The sequence below is a fragment of the Chiloscyllium plagiosum genome, unplaced genomic scaffold (assembly GCF_037043375.1).
Source record: "Chiloscyllium plagiosum isolate Xiang-an unplaced genomic scaffold, Cpla_swu_hap1 HiC_scaffold_28, whole genome shotgun sequence".
Taxonomy (NCBI): domain Eukaryota; kingdom Metazoa; phylum Chordata; class Chondrichthyes; order Orectolobiformes; family Hemiscylliidae; genus Chiloscyllium; species Chiloscyllium plagiosum.
Genome location: NW_028270166.1, coordinates 5,294,303 through 5,306,503, shown reverse-complemented (window position 1 = coordinate 5,306,503; position 12,201 = coordinate 5,294,303). Strand labels below are relative to the sequence as shown.

The following is a 12,201-nucleotide window of genomic DNA, read 5'->3' as shown; positions in this document are numbered from 1 at the left end:
GCCAGGACTCCATGAAGAATCTCTTTTTCTTTGAAATTGTGGCTGTGGAATCTTTTAGAGCCATTTAAGCATGGGAACAGACCCTTTGGTTGAACTAGTTCAGGCCTACCATGCTCCCAACCAAACCAGTCCACTTGCATGCATTTGGCCCATATCCCTCCAAATCTTTCCTATGTATGTACTTGTCCAAATGTCTTTTAAATGTAACTGTACCTGCATTCACCACTTCCTCTGGCACTTCATTCCATATTCAAACCACTCTTTTGAGGGGGAGATAGGAAAAGATTGCCCCTCGTTCTTTTAAAATCTTTATCCTCTTACCTTAAAAATATACTCCTACTTTTGAACTTTGCCATCCTATGGAAAAGATTCTTGCTGTTCACCTTATCTATACCTCTCGTGATTGTATAAACTTCTGTGGGGTCACCCCTCAACCTCCTATGCTCCAGTGAAAAAAGTTCCAGCCTACATCTATAACTCCCCTGTTCTTAGTGGCTGTGCCTTCAACTGCCTAAACCCTGAAAGACTGGAATTCCAACTCTAAATGTTACATGACATTTCAGACAGTGCAACACTGTCCATGTTAGATACTGTAATCTGTGATATCAATAAATCCATAAGCTTTGGACCTAAAGGTTGAAATCTGCCTCGAGCTGAGAGTCTTTATCATGAGCATGTAATTTTCAAAGAGTCTTAAATTATTTAAATTTTTGTACTGTGGACTATGCTTCCAAGATGGTCTGGGACCTGTTTCCTACAACTTGCAAATCACAGTTTATGATGGGTGATTAGATATGCAGGAGAGGCTTGTGCTGCCCTTTCTTCCTGGCTTACAATGCACCAGGACTGAACCTTACAGCACATCACGAGTTATGTCTTTGTAATCTGAAGTAGACCCATCAGCCTGACTGTCTGCAATAAATCAATTTTTAATTCGTGCTGACACTTCAGTGTGGTACTGAGTGTTCTTCACTGTTAAGTGCTATTTTTGACTACATGGAATTCCCAACCTGGTCTCTGAGGTAGGTATTAAGAATTTCATGGTACTATGAAGGGCGGGGGGCAGATTAATTTGCAAAGTCTTTTGCATTCAACAACAACATAATAAAAGCAAGTGATCTGAACAATATAATTGACTCTAAAGAGCTTTGAGAAAGTGAGGACTGCAGATGTTGGAGATCAGAGTCAAAGTGTGGTGCTGGAAAAGTGCAGCGGGTCAGGCAGCGTCCGAGGAGCAGGAGAATGGGGGGGGTGGGGAGGGGAGATGAGAAAACTGGTGAAATTGACATTGATGCCGTAAGGTTGAAGGGGTCCAAAGTGGAAGATGAGGTGTTCTTTCTCCACACATCAGGTGGCTAAGATTTGGTGATGGAGGTGGCCCAGGACTTGCATGTCCTTGGCAGAGTGGGAGGGGGAATTGAAGTGGTCAGCCACAGGGCAGAAGGATTGTTTGGTGTGTGTCCCAGATATAAGGCACTTTAAGACCTCCAATAGTCATGAAAAGTACAGGATAATGTTTTTCATTTAGTTATAGTAACTTTTGGATATTTCTAGAAATTTTAAACCCGCATTGGTAATCGTAGTGGCATCTGTGGCTTTTGCAGTGTTGACCATGGAGTCATTGATGGTAAACAGCTTAAAGTAACAATCATCCAGGAGTGAAATGTCTCCCAGCCACCCATGGGTAATTATATATTTGGTGACTAAGTCTGTTCCCTGTTTACTGTCTGCAAATACGTCAGTCTTCAGTGGAATGAACGTTATAATGAATAGCATATTTTTTTCTTTTGGGCATGATTTTTAAAAAATACTTTCTCCTTTTCGTGAGCTTGAGTGGAATGCTGGTTGTATTCAGCTAGCTTTGAATTAACTAAAATTTGCATTAACTATATTTTGGATATGTCACTCAGTGTCATACTACACACAGGATTGTTTTGTACTGAGTCAAGCTGGTATGAATTACCAAAGAGGTCAAAACACTGCCCACAGAAATTAGAGCTTTTGTATAAAACTATCTTTCAGGAGTAACAGAGTCTGAAGCTGCGTTGACGTTAGTTATTAGCAGGAAAGTGTTAGGGTGGTTTAAAGGTAAATCAGCCTGAATATGTTTTTAATTGACTTATGTTTTCTGGGCTCATGATTCTGTCTGATCTTCCCAATTATTAATTGGGACATGGGGGCAGTTTTGTATTATTACTGAGGTGTTTTGTCAGAAGGATTAAAACTCTCAAATGTACCAGGTAAAATTAAAAACTGTTCAGCCTTTTGGCTTAACAAGCTATACCCATTTTGCAAATGTTAGTTTTTTTTAAAATTCCTTGTTGAACATATAAACTGATATATGTAGACTGAGATTTCACTGAAGTGGAACAGTACAAAATTTCACATGCCTACTTTGCAGCTGTGTAAAATTAAATAATGGATTCAATTTCCCTACACTTGCATTGTTACTGAAAGAATATTCCCCTCTTTACCATAATAGAGTTGAAGTACTAGTTGCTCTGGGTCTGTGACCAGCAATCAGAGCATTTTTAGGTGATTATTGATAAGAAGGTCACCAACACCATCGACTTGCTAAACTTGAAAATTCATGAACATGAGCTCATTCAAAACACTGCTGTACATATGCTAAGTCTTGGAAATCATAGTCAGGCCTCATGCCTCTTGATCTGTGTTGCCTCACTGTCCAGCGATACTTCGATTTAAAAATTCTCACCTTTTTGTGTTCACATTCCCCCTATTGTTTTGATTTTTCTGTCTCTTTAACCATCTGAAGTCTGGCAATCCTCTGAAATCTTGTCTCTCAGAATAGTAGGCTGTTCACAGTGCAGAAGGAGGCTGCTTGGGCCTATAGTGTCCATGTTGGCTATCAAGTAGAGCTCAGATCCCATGCCTTTTCCTGAAAAGCCCTGGAAGTTTTCTGAAAGCATATCTATCCAGTCCCCTTTTTTTTTTGAAAACTATGAAGGAACTTGCCTTCTCTGTATTTCCGATCTTAACCACTTGCTGCATACAAAAGGTTTCCTCAGTCTTTGTTGATTTTCTTGTCAATTGATTAAAATTTGGTTCCATTGTTTCTTAAACTTTCCCTGACAGGAGCAGTTTCTCCTGCTCTATTTTATCTGGACGGCTATGATCTCCAATCAACCTTCTGTTCTATAATGCGAATGGGGAGCAAAGGGGATTCATCATCCTGCATCAGTCTGTCCAGCCCTGTCAGAATGTTATATATTTCATTGAGATTCCCCACATTCCTCTCAACTCAAGTGAATACAAACCAAGTGAACCCAATTTTCTTTCATAAATGACAGAATTAGCTGGTGAACGTTGGCTAATTCCCTCGATGGCAAAAATATCTTGGCCATGAAGCCAAAACTGCATGTACTACACCAGGTATTGGTTTTATCAAGGCCTTGTACAGCTACAACAATACATTTGTGCTGCTATACTCATCCTCTTGCAATGAAGGGCAACATATCATTTGCTGTCTTAACCGTTTGCTATATCTGCATGCTTGCAGTGACTGGTGTGCAATTTAACCCAGTACATTTTTTCCATCAACATTTCCCAAACTATGAACATTTAAATAATATGCCTTTGTTTTTCCTGCCAAAATGAATAGCTTCAGACTTAACCACCTTATACTGCATTTGCCATATTTTTGCTCACCAACTTTCAACTTGTTCAAAACACCTTGAAACCTCTTTGTTGTCACCACTCTGAATTCCATAGTTTTGTTGTCAGCAAACTTGGAAATAATACTTTAGGATTCCTTCATCCAAATCATTCATCTATGTTGTGAACAGCTGGGGCTCAAGCACTTATCTGTGGTACTGTCTTCTCCAAAAGACCGACCACTGCTTATTGTTTTGTGTCTGCTAATCAATTCTCAATGCATGCCATGTTATGACCCTCAATCCTACATTCTTTAATTTTGTACATGACCTTGTCATGTAGGACTTCATCAACAGCTATCTGAAAATCTAAGTAAACTTTCTCCCTTACTAGTTAGCCATTAAAAAAAACTCCAGTAGGCTTTCAAGTATGATTTCCAGTTCATAAATTCACATTGAATTTGTCTAATTGTATTGATATTTTCTAAATGTCCTGTATTGCGTGTTTTATCGTGGACCCTAGTTTTTTTCACCTGCTGCTGATATTAAGTGAACTAGTCTGCAAACTAATTTTTTTACACTCCTTTTTGAAATATATAAATGTATTTGCCACCTTCCAATCTGCCAGGAGGGTTCTGGAATCTACAGAATTTTGAATGATAACCAATGCATTTGCAATTGCTGTGTCTTCCACCTTTAGGGTGTAACCTAGAGTGGAGGTTGCCAGGATCTTGATTTATCAGCTTTCAATCCCATTAATTTCGCTTAACTTTTTTTAAACTAGTACTAATTTCCTTTGATTCCTCCTTCCCAATACGCCTAGGCATTTCTGGGAAGTAACTTATTGATATCTGTGATGTATCTTGAATGTTCTCAATGGTTGAACTTCCACACTTCTCCGGGTTAGGGAATGATGTGCACTTGCTCCAGTAGGGTGTTTTAACCAGGTAGCAATGCTTGTGCTTTTTCCAGTAAATCAAGCTGGGCATGGTTATTGTGTTATTGAAGAACCCAGTAGATATTGTTGCGGCTAGCTACTCTGTATAAATGTTGTGACTTAGGAATACAAGTATCTGACATAACATTAAGCTATAAGATGACAACAGAGGAGCGTGTTTATAAATAGTGTTAAACTTCGTGATCTGATCTTTGCATAGGTGGTTTTTATTTTTTGTCCTTGTTGATTCTACTTTAATTATCACTTTACAATTTATGTGCCTTACCAAGACTTTAGGATTCCCTTTTATGTAAGCTACCATTGTCGACTTATGCTTTCACTTAGCCTCTGATTTCCTTTTTTCACACTTTCTTTTCAGCTTAGGTCTCTCTGGCAAACACCTTTTTTCTGTTTCATCTTGCTTTCTACAGAACTGAGTCCTGAAGGAGGGTTATACCCAAAAACATTGACTTTTCCACCACTTGATGCTGCATGGCCTGCTGTGTTTCTCCAGCCTCTTGCTTGTCTACTTTGGATTCCAGCATCTTCAGTTTTTATTGTCTCATCTTGCTTTCTGGGTCTCTAAATATTGTGGCTCCAAGTGCTGGTCAAAGGCTGGGAACTCTGCAGCGAGTAATTAACCACCTGATTCTCTAAAGTCTGTCAACCATCTTCTAGGTACAGTCAGGTTCATGATGGAATATGGGTACTTAGCTCGATGAATGTTGTTGGAGCTGTATTCAAAACTCAACACTGTCCAGGACAAAGTAGTGTGCTGGACTGACGCATCTATCCATCTCCTTCAATGTTCACTCCCTTTTATGATTGATACATGGTTGCAGCAGTGTACTTCCTATACATGGTGCAGTGCAGCAATTCGACATCTATAGTTGCACCACCATGACTACTCCATCTCGAAGGACAAGAGGACCAGATGTATTGGAACACCGCTTGCAGTCTTCTGTCCTAGCCCCACACCATTCTGACTTGAAACCCCTGGTGATTCTTGACTGTTACTGGATCAAAGTTCTCTAAGTCTCCTCTTAACAGCACTGTGGGTGTACCTACATCCCATGACCTGCAGTGATTCAAGAAGGCTGCTCGCCACCACTTTTAAGGGTTACAGAACTAGGTGAGTAATTCGAGTTGAGGTACAAGTAAGTCATGATTTGACCGACAACAAGCTATGCTGGGTGAACAGACAGTACTGTCACTGAGCCTTTCTGTCTGTACATCTGATTAATTTGAAAATTAGAAGTGAATTGTCCTCTTGTGGCGTAGTATCAAATTGAACAAATTGGAAATATGACTACCAAATTGGGTTCTGAGCAGATATCGGTTGTCCTTTTTTCAAAGAAACATTGATATGTCCTCAGTGCACCAAATTTTATGGTATCTCCATTTTAATGAGTAGTGACTTTTGCTGTTCTTTTTAGTTTATTTTTTGTTCCAGAATTTTATTAAACCTGTTTATCTCTGGTTTCACCAAAACTGACTAAACATAATTCATGTAAAGTAAACAATAGATGCTGAAGAGGTTTACCTCTGTGGCCTTTTTGGTTTGTTACTGATTGAGTATATTCTCGTCAAGCAATAAGCTAAATTTTAAACAAAAATTAACTGGATTTCTTTGAACTGAATGGAAGGTTCTGACTTTTTAAAAAAAAATGATGTCGTGTTCTTCAATCCAGTGTACCTTTGGTGCATGTGGGAATCCATTATAGTGCTTTTGTGAATCCCTGTTTTTACTCTTGTAAAGACTTATGTCAGCTGCTTGTTGTGATTTATAAATGTTCATGTTTTGAAAGGACAGTAAGCACTCTAGCATTACACTATACTACAGAAGTAAAAGATGTTAGACAGGATCAAGTGTAGATGTTTCACCACTAAACTGTCTTCTAAGTTTGGTGTTGCAGGAATGGCAAAGTCTCCACTCTGTCCCTAAAGCACCACTTTTGTGGTGATTGATTTGTGCAGTTTAATCCATTTCCCACTGAAATTGATTCGCTGCACAAAAATTGCATTCTGAAATTGCAGAATGTTAATCTAGGAAATGCTAACTTGAGCTTGCAATGTGTTCATTTTAAGATGGAGAGTTTTCAACTTAGGATCATGGTCTCAGGATAAGTAATGGGCCAGTTAGGACCAAGAGAAGAAAGTTTTTCACTCCAAGCATTGTGAATTTTTAAAAACTTCTACTTAGCTGTTGGTGATCATTCATGTCAGTAAATACAAGCAAATATTGGTTGAGTACTTGCAAGAAGGGCATTTCTATTAGCTTCCCTAATTAATTGCTATAACTTTTATGATGCTTGCATCAGGGGACCCAGATCCTCTACATATCAATCTTTCCATTTGGGTATTAGCTTTTTTTAACGTCACGTTTTCCTTCAGGATACTGCATTTGCCGGACCTTTGCCCACGTTTTTGACCTCCTTTATATATTGCAACCAGTTTATTTAGTATTAGTGGGATATAATTGTCAGTGACATTGCTGTCTTTTTAAAGCATCCCTTGTTGCTCTTCAGATTTGTTTTTTTTCTCCCCTTACTCACTCAATTTTGTAAATTAATCTGGTCTAATTATCTCGCTAACTTTTTTTTGTTTATTTCTCAATTAAACCTTCATAGTTGTTGTGGTCACTGTCAGTTTGCTCATCTGCATTTGTCACATCAGCACGATTTGAGTTCATATGTTGTGAATGCATCTATTCATGCTTCTGTCACATAGGCTGGCAAACATACAGTGAGGAACGATTCCCGTATATGCGTTAGAAATTTCTCTTTGCAGTTCCACCTCTATCTGATTGATAGGAAGGCCTCATTTCCAATCTTAAAATCTTCAGAACTTTATCATTCCTATATTTTTGTTGCCTCTCCTATTTGTTACTTTTTCTCCCATTTAAATTCTCAAAATTCTTTCTTCACTGCTCACTAGTCTTGGTTATATTGTCTGAAGCCCAAATATTTTAGCACTTTCCAAGTTCACCTTTTTTCACAGGACATGAACATTCTTTCTCTTCAATCCTTTGCAGAACAACTTCTACCTTTCCCAGATCTGGTGCTAATGCTCAGTGAAGTGACATCCCTCTTCCTGATAGCACATCTTGAGTCAGGCACTAATTTTATCCAATTTTCTTTTCTAGCTAATGGCCAGGGATCTAATTCTGAAATTTTCAGCAATGCAGTCCTATCGCTTCTGAAACATGAGTTTTTGGTTCATTGTGGCCAGCAAAGACCTATCCAACTTAGTCCTACTTTCCACCTTTAAGTCTACAGCCTGTAGGCTGCAATACTTCAAGTATGTATCCATTTTTTTTTTTAAATAAGAGTTTGTGTCAGCCCGGACCCTGCTGTTATCAGCCCCAATGAAAAGATTGCTCCCCACTCACTTCTAATCCTCCTGTCAGTTTGAATCTGCGATCCCTGGTTATTGATCCTTCTGTTATGGAAATGAGGCCTTCCTATCAACCCAACCCAGGCCTAACATGATTTTATACATCACAATTAAATCCCGTAACAATCTCATCTGCCCTGCTGACACAAAGACCAGCAAAGACCGTTTTTCCTCAATGCTAAAAATTCTTTGTCGGTGTACTATTCGCAAGATTCCTCTGGTACCATCTCTGATGCAATCATTTTCTTCCTGTAATATGATGACAGAACTGTATGAATACTGTAGCTGTGACCTAATTAATGTTTCATATCATTCTAGAAAAAGCACTGTGCTTCAGCCAAAAAAGGTGATGTTCTATAGGTTGTTTTTAGCCATCTGGTTTACTTGTCCTCCTTTGTGGTATCTGTGAACATTCACTCCAAAGCCACTTTGCTCCTCTATACTTTTCTCTAACTGAGAAGGAGTTCAATGCAATGAAGTTATGAAATATAAACAAAATACTGGAAATGCTCCGGTCAGGCATCAACTGCTGAGAGAGAGACACGCGTAGGGCTAACTTTTCAAAAGTTAGCTTTTTCTGTTGCTAAGATGCTGATTTAACTGGAATATTTCCAGAATCTGCACACTTAACCTCCAAGGTTGTGAAGTGAAGTCTAATGAGGAACCAGGATAATTGTCTATGGTTTCAGTTGTTACATGCAAATGTTTAGAGAAAGTATTTAGATAAGACTGAGGTGCTTAGAAAATTGAGATAGGATCCTAAATTATGTGTGCACAGGAACAGGCAGCCACTGGAGTTTGGGTGGTGACCGTTGGTCTTTGAGAGATGGAATCTGGATGCATGGAATTAAATAAGTATTAACATTTTTAGTTTGGTGCAGTATTCTGGTGCAATTTTGTACCATTTGTTGAAAGAGGGAGGTTTTTGGTTTTATTTTTCAATAACCTGTTTATGATACAACTGTTTTGCAGGGTTTGCTAGGCTCTGTTGTGTCGATCTGGTTGCATGTCTGAAATTGTTCCAGATATTGAAGTAGCTTTTGAATAGATTTAGTCTTTCAGTATCACTGCATCCAAGTTGAATACTGACGAAGCTATTGCACTGAGGAAAACTCAAATCTTACCAAGTCTGCATGGGTTAATTTGCAATGAACTTAGTCCCGTGTGAATTATGTACAGCCACACTGATTCAAGCTAATGAACAGAGAATAACTTTGTTGTGATCAAGTCAGCTGCTAAGTGCGTGTGCCATTATAGCAGACATATTTGAATTCATTGTCTGCACCCTGTTTAGCAGCAAGAGATTGAATTTATTGTATTGACAAAGCTTTTTTGGCAAACGTTCTCAATAGTTTTTTTAATACTGTTCCCTACTGAAAATAAGCCTGAATCTACTTGGGTCACTACTTAGTCAAACAGCTAGTACTAACATGGAGTACACTTAACACTTGTGAATGGCATTGGGGAGTTCACTTTGTTTTAATGCAGCTATGGAATTTGTGGTTCACAGCAGGCTTGAGACACCAAAAATGAAGCAGTGTGACACTTTGAGGATGGAACCTCCGTCAACTCCATCTGTATAGAAACTATAGGTCATTTGGCCCTTTTTAGGCTGTTTGACTATTTAATGTGATCACTCCTGACCCGTAATATCATTGTCATGGTTCTGTCTACTCCCCATAACTCGTGGCTTTAAAATCTAAAACTTTACACATCCCTTGAATGTATTCGGAGACTTGGCTTCCACAGCCTTCTGTCTTCAAGAGTTCTGCAAATTCACTACAATTCATTACTCTTTTGATGAAGAAAAGTCTCACAGACCAAAGATGTGCAAGTTGGGTGAATTGGCCATACTAAATTACCCATTGTGTCCAGGGATGTGTATGCTAGATGGGTTATTCATGGGGAATGTAGGATAGGGTAGGGGTATGGGCCTGAATGGGATGCTCTTCGGAGGGTGAGTGTGGATGTGTTGGACTCGAATGGCCTTTCCTTACACAGGGGGTTCTATTCTTCTGCACTGAGTTAATCTGGTCCTTTTAAAACTATGCATTTCAGAAAGACCTCCTCTCATCCTTGTCGAGAATGTGGTGCTCGAAAAGCATAGCAAGTCAGGCAGCATCTGAGGAGCAGGAGAATCAACATTTTGAGCATAAGCCCTTCAGGAATTATGCCCAAAACGTCGATTCTCCTGCTCCTTGGATGCTGCCTGACCTGCTGTGCTTTTCCAGCACTACCCTCTCGATTCTGATCTCCAGCATCTGCAGTCCTCACGTTCTCCTAAATCACCTTGCAGCCTGTTCACTGCTTTCAGTCATGCCCAGTTTTGTATCATCGGTAAATTCAGGTATGTTGCATTTGGTTCCCTGGTCCAGATCGCTTATATAAATCATGAATATTTACACATTCCACTTGTCAGTGCTCGCGTCTTGGAAAATGATCTGTCCATTACCACTGTGGTTCCTGTCTGTCAACCAATTCTCAATCTTTAGCAATATTTTTCTTCCGTCCCATGTTTGCCACTAAACTCTTGAGGGAGTTTGAGATGCGCTCTGAAAATCCAAAACCACGTCTACTGGTTCTCCCTTCTCTGTTCTACTAGTTTTATCTTCAAAAACTCCAGTAAATTTATTCAGCATGATTTGCCTTTCATAAACCCATACTAACTTTGTTCAATCCCGTTTATGCTTTCCAAATGTTATCACCGTTTATAATAAACTCTACCATATTCCCCATTGATGATGATAGCTAATCTGTAATTCTGTTTTCTGTCCTTAACTTTTTAAAAGTGGGGCTAGATTTGCGCCTTTTAATCTATAGGAGCCACACTGCAGTTTGAAGAATTTGGCAGAAAGCCACCAATGCATTCAGTATTTCCTGGGGCCATTTCCTTTAGTATTCTGAGATATAAATGATCAGGCCCTGGTAATTTGAGTTGATACAAGGTATAACAATGGAATAAGTTGAAACTTTATTGCTGGAACAGCACAGCAGGTCAGGCAGCATCCAGGGAACAGGAGATTCGACGTTTCGGGCACAGGCCCTTCTTCAGGAATGAGCAGAGTGTCCAGCAGGAGAAGATAAAAGGTAGGGAGGAGGGACTTGGAGGAGGGGCGTTGGAAATGTGATAGGTGGAAAGAGGTCAAGGTGAGGGTGATAGGTCGGAGTAGGATGGAGGCGGAGAGGTCAAGAAGAAGACTGCAGGTCAGGAAGGCGGTGCCGGGCTGGAGGGATCCGGCTGAGACAAGGTGGGGGGAGGGGGGATGAAGAAACTGGTGAAGTCCAAGTTCATCCCCTGCGGTTGGAGGGTTCCCAGTCGGAAGATAAGACGCTCCTCCTCCGACCGTCGGGTTGTTGTGGTTTGGCGGTGGATGAGTCCAATGACCTGCATATCCTCGGTGGAGTGGGAGGGGGAGTTGAAATGCTGTGCTACAGGTTGGTTGGGTTGATTCGTCCGGGTGGCCCAGAGGTGCTCTCTGAATCGCTCCGCAAGTAGGCGGCCTGTTTCCCCAATATAGAGGAATCTACTGCATCCGCTGCAGCCGGTGTGGCCTCCTCTATATTGGGGAAACAGGCCGCCTACTTGCGGAGCGATTCAGAGAGCACCTCTGGGCCACCCGGACGAACCAACCCAACCAACCTGTAGCACAGCATTTCAACTCCCCCTCCCACTCCACCGAGGATTTGCAGGTCATTGGACTCATCCACCGCCAAACCACAACAACCCGACGGTCGGAGGAGGAGCGTCTTATCTTCCGACTGGGAACCCTCTAACCGCAGGGGGTGAACTTGGACTTCACCAGTTTCTTCATCCCCCCCTCCCCCCACCTTGTCTCAGCCGGATCCCTCCAGCCCGGCACCGCCTTCCTGACCTGCAGTCGTCTTGACCTCTCCGCCTCCATCCTACTCCGACCTATCACCCTCACCTTGACCTCTTTCCACCTATTACATTTCCAACGCCCCTCCTCCAAGTCCCTCCTCCCTACCTTTTATCTTCTCCTGCTGAACACTCTCTGCTCATTCCTGAAGTAGGGCCTGTGCCCGAAACGTCGAATCTCCTGTTCCCTGGATGCTGCCTGACCTGCTGTGCTGTTCCAGCAATAAAGTTTCAACTTTGATCTCCAGCATCTGCAGACCTCACTTTCTCCATAACGATGGAATAACACAAGTTTCAGTGTTGTTGAGCTGAAACTGGTTGTAAACATATAGTGATGATGTATTATTAATGTCCAATTGAATACAGCAAGAGTCCTT

The 12,201-nt window shown here is 40.8% G+C and overlaps 1 protein-coding gene across 3 annotated transcripts in view; it reads left to right on the top strand.

Annotated features, from left to right (window-relative positions):
• The window catches only part of LOC122565474 (solute carrier family 71 member 1-like), a 63,490-nt gene that overhangs the window by 16,403 nt on the left and 34,886 nt on the right, over positions 1-12,201 (top strand). Inside the window, exon 1 of one of the 3 annotated variants that reach the window (XM_043721481.2) lies at positions 10,276-10,294. The exons of the other annotated variants lie outside the window; for them this stretch is intronic. The gene's annotated coding sequence lies outside the window, so the exon portion shown is untranslated. Of the gene's footprint in view, positions 1-10,275; positions 10,295-12,201 lie in introns of those variants that run through there. 3 annotated transcript variants of the gene reach the window in all.